This window comes from Bemisia tabaci, chromosome 7 (assembly GCF_918797505.1).
Source record: "Bemisia tabaci chromosome 7, PGI_BMITA_v3".
Classification (NCBI taxonomy): Eukaryota; Metazoa; Arthropoda; class Insecta; order Hemiptera; family Aleyrodidae; genus Bemisia; species Bemisia tabaci.
This window is the reverse complement of record NC_092799.1, coordinates 9,514,829-9,529,807: the sequence shown is the minus strand read 5'-3', so window position 1 is coordinate 9,529,807 and position 14,979 is coordinate 9,514,829. Positions and strand designations below refer to the sequence as shown.

At 41.3% G+C, this 14,979-nt stretch overlaps 1 protein-coding gene across 9 annotated transcripts in view; it reads right to left on the bottom strand.

Moving 5' to 3' along the window:
* Positions 1–9,184: 9,184 nt before the first annotated feature.
* LOC109035345 (procathepsin L) overlaps positions 9,185–14,979 on the bottom strand; it is a 30,243-nt gene continuing 24,448 nt past the window's right edge. For 8 of the 9 annotated variants that reach the window (XM_072302079.1, XM_072302082.1, XM_072302081.1 and 5 more), the window contains one exon: positions 9,185–11,062. The gene's annotated coding sequence lies outside the window, so the exon portion shown is untranslated. Of the gene's footprint in view, positions 11,497–14,979 lie in introns of all 9 variants that reach the window. The other variant, XM_019048939.2, reaches the window with a different exon arrangement.

Sequence of the window (14,979 nt, the reverse complement as noted above, 5' to 3'; positions counted from 1 at the left end):
ACACAGTGTGGTCAGCGCGGCACGGCGCGGCGGCGGAAGTTAAAATTATTAAATCACACATTTATGTTTGTTCTTTCTTAATATTTTAGTTCATTTCTTACAAATGAAAGGCCTTGTCCCCACAGAGATAGGTTTACGGAACTGAACTTTTGCGCGAAGTTCCGTGAACTTTTGCTAGTAGTGTTGACAGGGCTTACGCAAAAAATGTGTCCAACACGAGTGAACGCGTCTTATGCACCCTTCTCCCTCCGGCGCGTTCACTTGATGGTTTTTATTGATGTTTCAAAATGAATGAGAAGAGGGCGGCAAAATACAGGCGGCCCATGGGCGGCAAGTAGGTAAATCCGGCCATGTATGGACTGCATTTAGCGATTTAGAACGCATTTGGATATGGACTGCATTTTGCAATGCAAAAATGAATAATAAAAATGAACATGAATCAGACAAACATTTCAATTATTTTTTGCCGTTCAACTCATACTAATCATAAGAAGAATATAATAAAAAGAATTTGCATGATTTTGAAAACCCTGTAATCACACTGGTTCTTTTTCGCTAAATGCGATCCACTTGAAGTACTCACATTGCCTACCTCCGCAGATGAAGGCGAAATCATGGCCTTCAGTTAAAAGAACACCCTTTGACGCGAAACTCGGCAGCACATCGTGCATAGCATTTTCCCGCCAAAACAAACTTCCCCCTTCGGGGCCCATAGGAGCGGTGGTCGCGGCTACCCTGCGACATCCCTCGGTCCCTCCGTGCGATAAAATTACTCGGCTCCATAAAACTGCCGTGCTAAGGAAAAACGCCGTATGAACATTCGAGAGTTGCCAAATTTCCTCCGATAAAAGTTTCATTTTTGAAGAAAATTATGAATATTTTTCCTCGAAATTTTCAGACTTTTTAGATCAAATTACAAGCAAAATTACTTGAGAAATTGGAAGAAAAATATTAACAAATTTTCTTGAAAATTAGAGATTCGTCGAAAGAAATTTGGCAACTCCTGAAGGTTCATACGGCGTTTTTCCCTGGCGCCGCAGCGTTTTTCCTCGTAAATCCCTGACTCTGGACGGCTCTCCTCACCTCCGTCCTAATCATCGGGTTTATGGTCCTGTATTTTATTTTCATCCCGCCTTTCTCGCTTTTCCGCTTTTCCCTCTCTCGAGTCGCGTGTCCGCCATTCGCACCTACGAGTCTAATTTTTCAACATTTTTATCGTCCGTGCTACTCTGTTCACGTGGGTTTTTTCTTCGCCAGAAGTGGTAAATTTTGGTGTGTTCTCTATGGCAGGCCTGCAGTCAAACCTCAATGTCAATCGAGTAATCTGAGGAAACGGGGTTTTTCTGATAGATTTTTGATTCTTATGAGTACTAAATGGCATCGCAAGGTGAAATAGTCAGGAATTTTCTCATTTTCAGCTTTTCCGACTGAAATCCTGAAAGTTTCGTTTGCGGTCATGTTCTATTGTTTTGAACCAAACGATACATCGAACCACTATCAAAAACGATCTATTCCAATTCCCCGTGAGGCGAGCCATTTTAATGGTTGCAGGAGGCACGGGCTTCGGTACACCCGTGGACTTGCACACCTTTTTGTCCGACGAACGGTGTAAATGAAAGGGCTGATTAGTTAAAAATGCCGTGTTATGAGAAGCGCATTACTCTCATTCCGTGATCCTCGCTGCACCCTTTCATCCCCGTCTTCCAGCTGCCCGGATGGGTTTCAACCCGCTCCTCACCTTGCCGTAGCGAATTTATGATTTTTATCATTTTCTAATTTTACACCTCCGTTCCCTTATTTTTAAACTTTTTTTTGTAGAATTGTTCATCATGGGCCTGATACGATGAAGGAGTTTCAGCGAGAGGGATTACTAATTTACAATTCGATCATCTACTACAAACAGCCTTTTCAAACTTCCCACTGTCGAAGAAACCATACGAAATTAAATACTGCATGATATCGATGGCGAAATGGCGAAACCACGTATGTCCATTGTGGTATTTAATATCTCTGCTCCTATATCAGATTTTTTAGTAGGAACGAGCGAACTTCATCCAGCGAGACATTTTTACAGGATATTCTGACAGAGAAAAATCAGGGGAATCTGAAGAAATTACGTTGACCAGTTTTCGATGGAAAAAGTAAAGTATGACAGGAAGTCCTCAACGGGGTATACGGTGATACGTGGTTTCGCACGCTGGTCATCGGTAAATGTTTTCTTTTCGATATTTTCATAAAATTGGTTTTCTATGACATTTGTTTTCCATGAAATTTGCTCCTCATGAAATTTGTTTTCCATGAAAAGTTTTCCATTAACCGGAAATTTTGATAAGAAAACATGTAGGTATCGATGACCGAAGTGCGAAACCACGTATCTACGTTTACGGCGTTGCGGACTTCCTGTCATACTTTATTTTTTCTATAGAAAACTGGTGGACGTAATTTCCACATAACTCCCCTGATTCTTCCTCTCCGTTAGCAGAATATCCTGTAACAATTTCTAGCTGTATGAGGTTAGCTCTTTCCTCCTCAAAAATCTGAAATAGGAGCGGAAATCTTGAAACACCGCAATAGAGATACGTGGTTTCGCACTTTGACCATCAATATTGTGGTTTTTAATTTCGTGCCCTATCTTAATTATATGCTTAGTTTGACTCAGAGTCAAGAGATCCTCCACTGGCCTCTTGGAGACAGGTGGAAGCTTTTACTTTCGGGGATTCAACACTTCCTTATGGACAATTAATAATAAGGGAGCACCAGTCATCACTCTTTTTTCGGCTGTTGACCTACCTACATTAAATGTGACATTTTCAAACAGATTCAACCGACAATTTCTCTGTAAACAAAATTAATAGGCGGCGGAAATTTTGAAACGTCGCATGGTACTTTTGAAACTTTCGCTGGAAGATGACGATATCGCCACTGGTAGATATGTATAATAGATCGTTTTTTGATACATCAAATAGGTAAGATTGTATCGATACCGATTGGTTCAACATGTAAACATAGCCTCAAAAGCCATGAGCCGCTGAATCAAAAAATTCAAATCCTTAATTTTTTTAAAAAATAAAAATCAATTAAATAAATTAATCAACAGCATACCGTAGAGAATGAAAAAGATGCAACCCGACATCAAAACACAAAATCATCCATTTGTCAGGGCCTCCAATTTGGCAACCGCGATCCCATCCTCCTTTTCAATGAAACTGTTGCAGTTAAGGCCGAATAATTTTTTTCCTAGTTAACCCTTAATGTGCGCCCTTCACGGCGCAGCGGGGTGGCGGGTTCGCCGCGCCGTTGTCGGATCTCTCAACAAATCAACATTTCCGGCCGTAAAAGCTGCTCAGCTCTGAACTTTGCCGTTTCGGACTGACAGCGCTGCGACGGGCAGATAGTGAAGCATCGCGGCATGCGGCCTTGTTTTCGTGCTCACAATAACACCGTTGGAAAACACAAAAACGGGTCGCCGCATACAAAAAGATTTGTCGACGAGTAATTTATTTGGTGTCTCCTCTCTGTTTATCCTTTCACTCGTTTTGTCTCTCCGGTCCGCGGTGTCGGTGTCTCCCGCTGCCGATTCTCGTTGGGTTCCGATGAGAGAAAAGCGTGTTTTTAAAACCAATTTAGTCTTCAAACATAGAGAAAAAAAAGGAGGTGTTTGCATCTTGAGGTTTGTTTACCCTGTGACGTAGGTCGGTACAACCTGGCCGGCGAAATCCGGAAATTCGAAATATGAAAAACGGACCATAATGTCCGATTTTTTTACTTAAATCAACTCATTATATAATTTCAAGCACTTTTTATAGAATGACTTTTTCCTTAAATTACACAATTTCCAAGAAAATCGACGGGATAAACGTCGCTGTACCAACCTGCGTCATCAAATCATCAAAAAAATTCCAAGATGCCCGAAATGCAAACACCTCCTTTTTTTTCTCTATGGTCTTCAAACGCTGTTTTTTCCAGTGGTGCACATACATTTATCTATACTCAAAAAATCAGAGGAAAGTATGAGTGTGTATCAATTTTAACCTGAATTCTTTCATGCCCAGCAAGCATAGGTGGATCCAGGGGGGCGTAGGGGGTGCACGCGCACGCCCCCTCTTTCTTCAAAGAAGAAAAAGGAAAATGGGACGAAAGAAAGAAAGAAGTAAGAGGAAGGAAAAGAGAAAAGAAGAACAGATGACGCTTATCTTTGTAATTATTATTCATGACAAAATTGACTCAAACTGCATATTAGTTGCTTTAAAATTTCGATACAATTTTGGGAGAAGCCCCTCAGACCACCTTTCTCCCCCCTTCCCCCGGTAAGAAGTGTCTGGATCCGTCTAAGCAGGGAAGATAGCACCCTGACATCACATTTTTTAAATTATTGCAAAATGTGGTCCATTTCTCGATCACCAAAGTAGTCTAGCTCCCACTGAAAAAAGTATTGGTAGAATTTACCATTCTTTCACGCTGTATTTCACGCAGCGTCAAATTTAGAGTCAATTCTTCCAGAAAAAAGGTAAACGTTACCATACATATACTGGTACAGGTAACCATTTCTCTGGCAGAATCGACTTGAAGATTGGTAGAATTTACCATTCCTTCACGCTAAGTGAAATACAGCGTGAAGGAATGGTAAATTGTACCAATCTTTTTTTTCAGTGCCCTCTGGTATTGCATTCGCCTATTCCTCGCTGTACAGGGTGTTTCAGACCACCCGTACCAGGCCTTTTTCTCGGTTGTTTTAGGTCGCACGAAGTCGGGGACCGCGGGGTTGAATAGGGAATTGACCCCAAGGAATCCGAATTTCGTGGTCCCGAAACCCCCCCACCCCCCCTTGGGGGGTAAAGGGGGGGTCACGATGCTAAAAGTCACGGTTCCCGACCGAATCGCGGATAGATCGCATCAGAATTGAAAAGCACGGAAAATTTCACGTGAAATTGACCCCTAAAAATCCAAAATCGGCCCATCCAAGGCCCAAAAATGAGCCCCTAAAGAGGGGGACAGTACCCCCCTCCATAATTTCTCTTTGGTCTCAAAATTGACGTAGATTCTCCAGAAAAAGTTGGTTTCCCAGGTAATCGACCTCGAGAAATCCAAATTTCATGGTCCCGAAGCTCCTCTAGCTCCCCTTGGGGGGTAAACGGGGGGCCCAATTTTAAAAATCGGGGCTTCTTTCCGAATCGTAAATTGATTGCATCCAAATTGAGGAGCAGAACACTTTTACATCTTAAGTGACCCCCAAGAGTTTTAATTGACCCCCTTGAACGGCAGAAAGTAACTCCCTGATAAGGGGATAAAATTTCTCAAGATTCCTCTTTGGTCGCAAAATTGACGTCGATTCTCCAGAAAAAGATGGTTTCCCAGGCAATCGACCCCGAGGAGCTCAGGGACCATGAAATTCAGAGTCCTCGGGGTCGATTGCCTGGGAAACCATCTTTTTCTGGAGAATCGACGTCAATTTTGCGACCAAAGAGGAATCTTGAGAAATTTTTGGAGGGGGCGAAGCCCCCCTTATCAGGGGGTTACTTTCTGCTGTTCAGGGGGGTCAATTAAAACTCTTGGGGGTCACTTAAGATGTAAATGTGTTCTGCTCTTCAATTTGGATGCAATCAATTTGCGATTCGGAAAGGAGCCCCGATTTTTAAAATTGGGCCCCCCGTTTACCTCCCAAGGGGGGCTAGAGGAGCTTCGGGACCATGAAATTTGGATTTCTCGAGGTCGAATACCTTGGAAATTGTCTTTTTCTGGAGAATCTACGTCAATTTTGAGATCAAAGAGAAATTATTGAGGGGGTACTGCCCCCCTCCTTAGGGGATCATTTTTGGGCCTTGGATGGGCCGATTTTGGATTTTTAGGGGTCAATTTCACGTGAAATTTTCCGTGCTTTTCAATTCTGATGCGATCTATCCGCGATTCGGTCGGGAACCGTGACTTTTAGCATCAAGACCCCCCCTTTATCTCCCAAGGGGGGGTGGGGGGGTTTCGGGACCACGAAATTCGGATTCCTTGGGGTCAATTCCCTATTCAACCCCGCGGTCCCCGACTTCGTGCGACCTAAAACAACCGAGAAAAAGGCCTGGTACGGGTGGTCTGAAACACCCTGTATGTGAGTTCCAACTGCTTGCAACAATAGGAGACCTACAGGGTCTAAACCAGTCAGAAATAGATTCCATTGCCGTAACTTTTATTGTCAATGAAGAGGGCTTTACTCTAATTGAGCCCGAATGAGACGAAACTGGCGCTGCGTGGCGGGAAGCCCTCGGCTGAGAATGAAGGCGCAAAAGAGCTAGGTGCGCATTCGTTGCATAAATCCGAATCTCGCGGTTTTTATTCGGCGCAAATGGCCCTGTTTATCGGAAAGAATTCAACCGAATGCGGTGATTCCGAGTCGCAGCACGTTTGTCCTGATATTAGCTTCAGAGCTTGTTGTACTACCACCGATTCACCTCCACCGAGGTCGCCAGTAATTGAGAAAAAAACGCACCTTTTCAGGTTCTTGCCGTATAAAATAGGTCCTTTTTCCGCACGATCTGACAGCCTGGAGTCAACGCAAAATTCAACTTGATCCCAACCCCACCTCATATTTTAATAAATTATGGATCCGCGAAATCAGACTTTAAACACGCGGATGTGGATTAGTTCGCTACATCCGCATTTACAACTGAACGCCTTTATGCTGAAAGGAACTATGTATCAAGTGAACCCTGTGCACATAGTTCCTTTTAGCATAAATACGTCCAACTATCCAACTTCGATCGTTCCATTGCTATTTGGTATCATTAAGCTCGTGCAGATTTATCGCAGCTCGACCTATCGAATTTCGATTTATCTTCCGTGAAAGAATATCGCCTGGTGTAAATCGAGAGTACTGATTCGATTCTATCGAACTGAGGTCCGACATCCCCATCACTCGGCCGATTTGAAAACAGACGATTTTTTTTATCACCCGCTCTGCTGATCTGATCCAGGCTTTTATTCTCTCTCTCTTCTTTTTTTCTTTCTCTTTTCCTCTTCCATCCAACCTTTTATTACCCATCCATGGAAGGGTTTCCTCCTCCTCTGTGACCGGAATATTAAGGTCAGTTTTCAAACAACGCGTCAAAACGACAGAGTAAATGTTTCATCTTGGTTTTTCATTCTTTTTTCCTCTTTTGGTTTCTAACGACGAAGATCATGTATAATCCCCCCCCCCCACCAATCCCCTCCACCAATCCCTCCACCAATTAATATTTAAGATCGCTGAAAGTATTTAATGGTACTTGCTGGTGATAAAGCTTGGTTTTTGGACTTTGACAGCTCAATATGAATGTAAGTTGGAATTTTTTAGCCAACGTCGTTACTAATGTTGCACCAAACAGTGTATCCCTTTCATATGCGGATTCAGCAACTTGGCAACACTGTTTTTCTCCATTTAAACCTATGGAAATATATCGGCTCTTGGAGGGGCCAGGTGCTCCGACAAGAATCGATTATTTAACATAGGTTTAAATGGTGAGAATCCGGTGTTGCCAAATTGCTGGATCCGCCTCTGATCCCTTTGAGGGAAAATTGTACTCATAAGAGCTTTTTCCTTCTGTATTGAGATTTTCAGCTTTATTCTGATTTTTAACGCACGTTATGGCTAAAAGATTCCAACTTGCTGTTTTACGACTGGTGCGTCTACCGCGATCAGTTTGTCAATAAGAATCCTAAAACTGGACGACCAATCATGAAGAGCACATGGACACGGCATTACTCTCCCTATATGGTTACGTTCGTAGCCGCTAAGGGTGGTCCTCAAATTTTTAGTCCTCGAGTTTTTGTACTCAAATACTTTCATTACGCGAAAAGTTGCAAAAAATTGCAAAACAAATTCATAATTTACTTAGGATAAGTGCAACCAACGTTTCCCCTACCGATCTTGACCACTGCTATGAGGCGCGAAACAGCGGTGGGGTGGCTACCAGAAGGGTTTGTGAGTGGTGTTGGGTCTTTTGAACATTACGGAGGGGATGGATGGGTGGAGCTCGGTTGAGCTCATTGGGTCCCGCTGTATTGGTCAGACTGAAGGACGGCATGGAGGGGTTGCTTCGAATGTGGGGGATGTTTAATGTACGGTGAGATGACCGCTCATTTTTTCATCCCCATTCATCCTGACTTCTCCGGAAGTGAACAGTACGTGAAAAATGGCCGTATGAGAAGAAGTTTTGGGCTATTTTTGCCCGATGTGTTTCAAGGAAGATTATATGTTGATGCTGAATACGAAAAATGCTTGATTGGGACGTTTATGATTCGCCGCAATAATATGTTTTATTTTCCTCAAGAAATATTAATCACATTTTTTTCGCTGTAAGTTTAAGTGATTTTTATACGAGTTGTGCGAGTCTAAATTCTCTTTTTTTCAATAGAACTTAAGCCATCGATATGTTGATGATTAGACTCGAAGGCTTCGTGTCATGTTTGGAGCGTTAGAGACGATTTTTTCATCGGAGAAATGTACTAATCATGATGTAATTTCTTGTAGATTTCCTTGATTTTTCTAATCACCTGGGAGGACATTCTGTGAAAATATCAAATAGTAAAATTTGCTTGTTTTCCGTAGAAATGTTATATGTAGTAGAATTAGAAAATTTGGAACACCTCGGTCCAGATACGCAGCTTTATGATTTTAGTCATCAATGTAGTGAAAAAGCTGAATTTCGAATTTCGAAGTGGATTGTGATGAATGCAATTGTGAAATGCCTATAAAAAAGCGTGCAATGTATATCGACGGTGTAAGTCGGCAATCACATAACTCGATTTGCGACGTCGCAGACTTCCTATCACACTTTATTTTTTAAACGGAAAACTACTCAACGGCAATTCTTTAAAACTCCAGTGATTTTTCCTCTCTATGCGAAGAAAATTCTGCATAAACTTCAAGGAATCATGTCACTTTGTTCTCCTCTAAAAAAATAACATAGAGGCGGAGATTTTCAAACACCGCAAACGAGTTATGTGATTGCCGACTTACACCGTCGATATGCTCCTTTCCATTTTTTGACAAGTTGGAAAGCTTTAATTACCTATGCATTTGGTTGCAATTTTCCTTTCCGTTTCATCGTTGAAGACCTATTATTATTCAAGCGTGTATTTTGATGCTTGCGATACCAACAATTTTGGAAGGGTATGTTTAGATCTATAATTTTAAATAAAATGGTACAGAGGTATAACGTAAGAATAACTAACTAGATTCTCTTTAATTTTTACACTTATCAATTAGTGACATTAAACATCAAAAGTAAACAAAATAAAATGGTACATATAGAGACACCATTGACATATGTCCTTGACTATTTAATTTTGGATAAGTAAGTTAGTTATTACGTAAGAATAACTAACTAGATTCTCTTTAATTTTTACACTTATCAATTAGTAACATTAAACATCAAAAGTAAACAAAATAAAATGGTACATATAGAGACACCATTGACATATGTCCTTGACTATTTAATTTTGGATAAAAAACAAGACTGCAGAAAGTTAATTGCCATTTTATACTACACTGAATATTTTTATAATATCTTTATAATCTCCAACATCGGTAACTAATAAATATCTATGCAGTAACTACGGAACTAACAATTAAAATCATTAAAGTGGATACATGCAATGACAACAATGCAAGCGCATTGTCAAATAATTCAGAAAGAGAATTTTACTAACGCTACAACAATACGATCTCTCTCTCCTTACTTAACGGTAAAACTACAAAATCACTTCTCTTTATTTGCGACGATGAAAATATCTAAATTCACAACATCTTGTTAGAATATGGCTGAGAAACGTCTTTGCACAAAATTTCGTGGTTCTTCTTGGGAAAGGGGATGTGTTGTTTTTATAATATTCTCTGAAAATTTTTCTGAGTGTCAGTTTCTAATAATATGAATTGGGAGCCAAAATTTAGAAACATAACTTCGGAATACGTATTTTATTGTAATTTTCGTATCATGGAGACTTTCTTCGACATGACTTTACTGACACTACAGAAGCAACGCAGAGAATTGAAAGAGATGCCTCATGAAGAAAACGAGAAGAGAAAAAAATCAAAATATTCCTCCTTCCGAAAAAATCAACCAAAGAATCGTTCTGAGACTCCCGTTCATCCCGTCCGTTCATCGACGAATCTGAGAGGGCCCCTTGATGAGCTCAACGCATGGAACTTAGATGTGTTGCATCTCTCAGAAATGAAGGCGTTTTATTCCTCGCGCTCGGCAATGGGAGTGTGTCATAGCAATCCTCACTTTTTACTCAATTCCTTTCCAAAACTTAAAAGGATGTGCTGTATTTTCCTTCTTTAGAATCATGTTATTAAAGAGTTTTTCAGCGTAAGCATCAGCTTACACTGTTCTGCATGAGCCAGAACGTTTGATCATAATTTCAAACTCGCCAAATTTTCTAAGTTAAAATATGATTTTCGAGAAAAATTAAAAACCATTTTCGTGGAAAATTCCAACCAATTCGGAACAAACCTGATATTCCGTGTAAAGATCCAAAGGAAGCAATTTAAAAGTTTTTCAAAAAGGTGTACCTCAGCCACACACACAATTTAGCAAAGTTCAAATGTTTAAAAGGCGTATGGCAACATGGTAAAAAGCCTCAAATAACGTTCGAATTTATCGGGAAAATTTTAGGAATAGAATAAGCTGCGATTATAAGATGGTCGGGAAAGTATCGGGCCCGATGCAAAACTGTTGAGGAAGAACCATTAATAACGTAGGTGAAGTGGGGCTTAGAATGTCCTGCGACAGAAAAACAGATAATGTTCCTCGGAAAGTATCCATTAAAAGCGCAGGTGGCGCCACAACCACCTGCAAAACGATGCTTCAGAGGAACAGCCAGGGGATTCCATCGATTTTCCCCGTGACATTAGGAACTGCCGAGGTCTGGATAGTGGTTCCTTTTTCTTCTTCTTTTTCTTTGGTCTATAGTGTCACTTCTGTTCTCGACCATCATCCATCTACGTTTCGTAGTTCGTATTTCCCGGTCCTTTCGAGCACTTCGTCGTCCTCCAGTCGAAAGAACGTAACTACATTTCAGTGTTGCGAAATGTCTGAAAATAATCGATGCCCAAATTGCGAAACCTCGTATCTCCGATTGCAACGTTGTAGACTTCTTACCATGCTTTATTTTTTTAATTGGCGGATCCGGCAAAGTGGCAACATTATCTTTCCTTTATTTAAACATATGGAAATTTATCGATTCTTGGAGGGGTCAGGTGCTCCGGCAAGAATCGATTATTCAGAATAGGTTTAGACGGAGAAAATCCGGTGTTGCCAAATTGCTGGGTACGCTTCTGGTCTTTTCTGTGGAAAACTATAGTCGACGTAAATTTTTGAAAACTTCCTTGATATTTCTTCCCTATTATGAATATTGTGTAAATGTTCTGTGTACATTTCCAGCTGTAAAATTGGCTTGTTTCTCTTCGGAAAAATAAAATAGGAGCGGAGATTTTGAAACATAGCAGTGGAGATACGTGGTTTCGCACTTCGAGCATCGTAATGTTTTATCAGTGGGTTTGAACTCTGCCGTGAGGGCTCTAAAAAACATGTGTACCGTCTTAATGGTCAGGTCATTCAATATTCAAAATGCTAGAGAACTTCACTCAAAACAAATTATTTGCTTTGGGTTTCCCACATTTTCCTGGGCTTCTCGCGACCGGCGAAAGTAGTGTAAAAATGAGGACACTGACGACTTTGCACCCAAAGGGCAATGACCTCTCCGATTTTTAAAACTCACACCATCACCGCCGCAGTGACGCGACGTGCTTTGCGATATATCGATTGATCTGCCATTTAAACCTACGAGAAAGGATCGATTTACAGGGTGTTCACAGCGAACACCTTATGATCGATTCTTTACCATAGCTTCAGGTGGAGATATATCTATAATCGAACACTCACGCCTTGCCACTGCACCGCCGCACAGTGGATCGAGTCAATGGGGGAGGTCGGACAAAATTTGAAAACTTTAAGCGCCTCTAACTCAGTTCATACAAAACTTTGTGGTTTTAAAAGTGATTCCATTGGTTTTCCCGTAAAATTTTCTTCTCGGAGCACCCCTTGAAATTTAAAATGTGAAGATAAAAACATCAGAATTTGCAGTTTAAGTCAAAAATTTCATGTCCGACCTCCATAATTGACTCGATCCACTGTGTGCCGGTACCATTGAACGAGGGCGACTATGCAGCCCTCACCGATGTTTAAAAACCTCGGCGACTTACCGACCGCCGATTTAACATTCGATGGCCTCACGGAGTTTTAATTTTTCATAGCAGACTATTTTTTCCGTTTCTACGTTGATTTCATGTAGAAGACGTCACAGCCCTTACATTATTCGCTCCGAAGAGCGCCATATGTTTTCGCTCCCCGGTACCGGCGACGGTGCTTTGTTTCCACACGACACATTAATCCTCAATAAGCCACTTAATGAGGATATTATTTCATTTTTATTCACAAGTGAAATGACGACAGAAGAAATAAATTTATAACCACCCAGGGCCGGATTAAGGGAGTAGCCACATGGGCCACGGCCCATGGCGGCAAAATTGGGGGCGGCGAATTTTGCAATTTTTTTAAATGCAGGTACAAAAAAATCGGATTCAGAAAAAAATTACAAACAAGAAAAGGTGATAAAATCTCTCATTTCCTGAGAGTTCATTTATTTCTAATTTTGTCGTATTTCGGTGATACAAAAGACTGCGCACCTTTAATTAGTTGAGTTAAGAGAGAAACCAAACACGTGATTTGGCCTGGAGCGGCGCGGCGCAAAGAGAAATGATGACGAGGACTTCAGATGAAAAGGAGAAGCCCTTGACGTGGCGGTCGGCATGTAACACATATTAGCGCCTACGAGACCGCATGAATACTTCACGCATTGCGTCAAACGCAGCACGGTCAACAGCGGTCGGCGCGGCGCGGCGGCGTGAAACGCACAGTGCCTACAAGACTACATGAATACTTCACGCATTGCGCCAAACACAGTGTGGACAGCGCGGCACGGCGCGGCGGCGGAAATTAATATTAATAAACCACATTTATGTTTGTTCTTTCAAAATTTTTTAGTTCATTTCTTACAAATGAAAGACCTTGTCCCCACAGAGATAGGTTTACGGAATTGAACTTTCGCGCGAAGTTCCGTGAACTTCTGCTAGTAGTGTTGACAAGGCTTACGCAAAAAATGTGTCCAACACGAATGAACGCGTCTTATGCACCCTTCTCCCTCCGGCACGTTCACTGGATGGTTTTTATTGATGTTTCAAAATGAATGAGAGGAAGGCGGCAAAATACAGGCGGCCCATGGGCGGCAAGTAGGTAAATCCGGCCATGTAACCACCGTCCAATATTTCTATGTTTACTTTTTTACTATACAACTCATTTTTAATGAGACTAATTCAGGTCACCACATTTTCAACTCGAGGACATGAATCCTCAAGAAAACAGCCCTCACAGCCAGCGAGAGGTACACGAACAGTGCAAGTTTCGAAGTGGCAGGACACAGTGTCCGCGTTCACGTACGGATCAGTGCAAGTGAAGTTCGTTTCAATAACTGTACGGTTACCCCACTTATTAGAGTCGAATTTTTTCGTCTGCTGGTCAGTATACCGGAGGACGAAGAAGAAGTCATGGAGCAGGGTTTCGGAGATAGTGGACGAGACAATACCAAAGACGGGGTTTAATTTAGGAATCAGAAACTTTTCGGCTCGCTCTGCACAGTAAGATTTTTTTCGCCTTCTTATATTTTTCTTGTTTCGGAAAAGTCGTTGCCCTTTGGGTGCAAAGTCGTCAGCGTCAGTGGCGTGGCGTGCTTTGCGATACATCGATTGTAATGCCATTTAAACCTATGGAAAAGGATCGATTAACAGGGTGTTCGCAGCGAACACCTTAATAATCGATTCTTTACCATGGGTTTAAATGGCATAACAATCGATACATCGCAATTCACGCCACGACGCCACTGGTCAGCGTCCTCATTTTAGCGGCTCTGGTGCTTGCACTAGAGCTGCTATTCCGGACGGTCCCAGCTGGGGAGTATCAATGCAGCATGTTACATTGTAGAGACCGCGCGTTGGTTGATGGGAATCGGCGCCATTTTCGGCTATGTTCCTTGTCATGACTTTATTTTATTGCATACTGTTTTATTGTTAGTCAATGCTATGTTGTGTATTGTATTTTTGGAATCATGGTGATACAGTCAACAATTCAAAACTTGTTTGTGCTTTTATCTCGTGATGGAAAAAATGTACTTTACGTTCAAAATTTGAAAATTTGAATTTTAAAGTTTTCGCGGTTAAGGAAGCTTTAACCACTGGGTTGGAGCTTCCTAGTCATTTACTCGATATCAGCTGATAGCAAACAAAGGTTACCAGGGAAACCGTAAACGTCTAACAACTATCGTGGCCATTGGGGCGATTATTGAAATGATATCGACTGTATGTCGCCGCTTACGACAGGACATAGCCCTATCTTAACTGTGTAATATATCGCAATTCGATATTGTTTTGATTTTTAAAAGGAGCAATTCATTCATACAGTTCCGATTAGTTTTGGCGAACGGGCCCTTAACCTACGGCACTCGGCTCATGGGAATTTTTTAACTCTAAATTTTTTAACCTAACTCTTCCATTCCGGGAACATATTTATTGAAAACGGCGACTTTTTCAACAGTCCTATTTTTATCTACAACATCTAAGTGGCCCTTCATAATCATTTAATTTTGGCCCCTGGCCAGAAAAAGGTTCGGAAATTGCAGTGATTTTGCCGAAAATGCTGAAGTAAGTAAATTTGGGCATTTTTTTTCCTTCTTCAAACTCTGTGGAGAAGCACTTCTCCTCCAGTACATCTATTTTTTTACTTATCTCTCGCAAGGTACATTTACAGAAGGTGTGTTCCAGTATTAACAGTTCAGATTCGTTGTTTTTTTATTATAACGCTTATTTCGGAAAGCAATTATTACATTGTTCAATTCTAC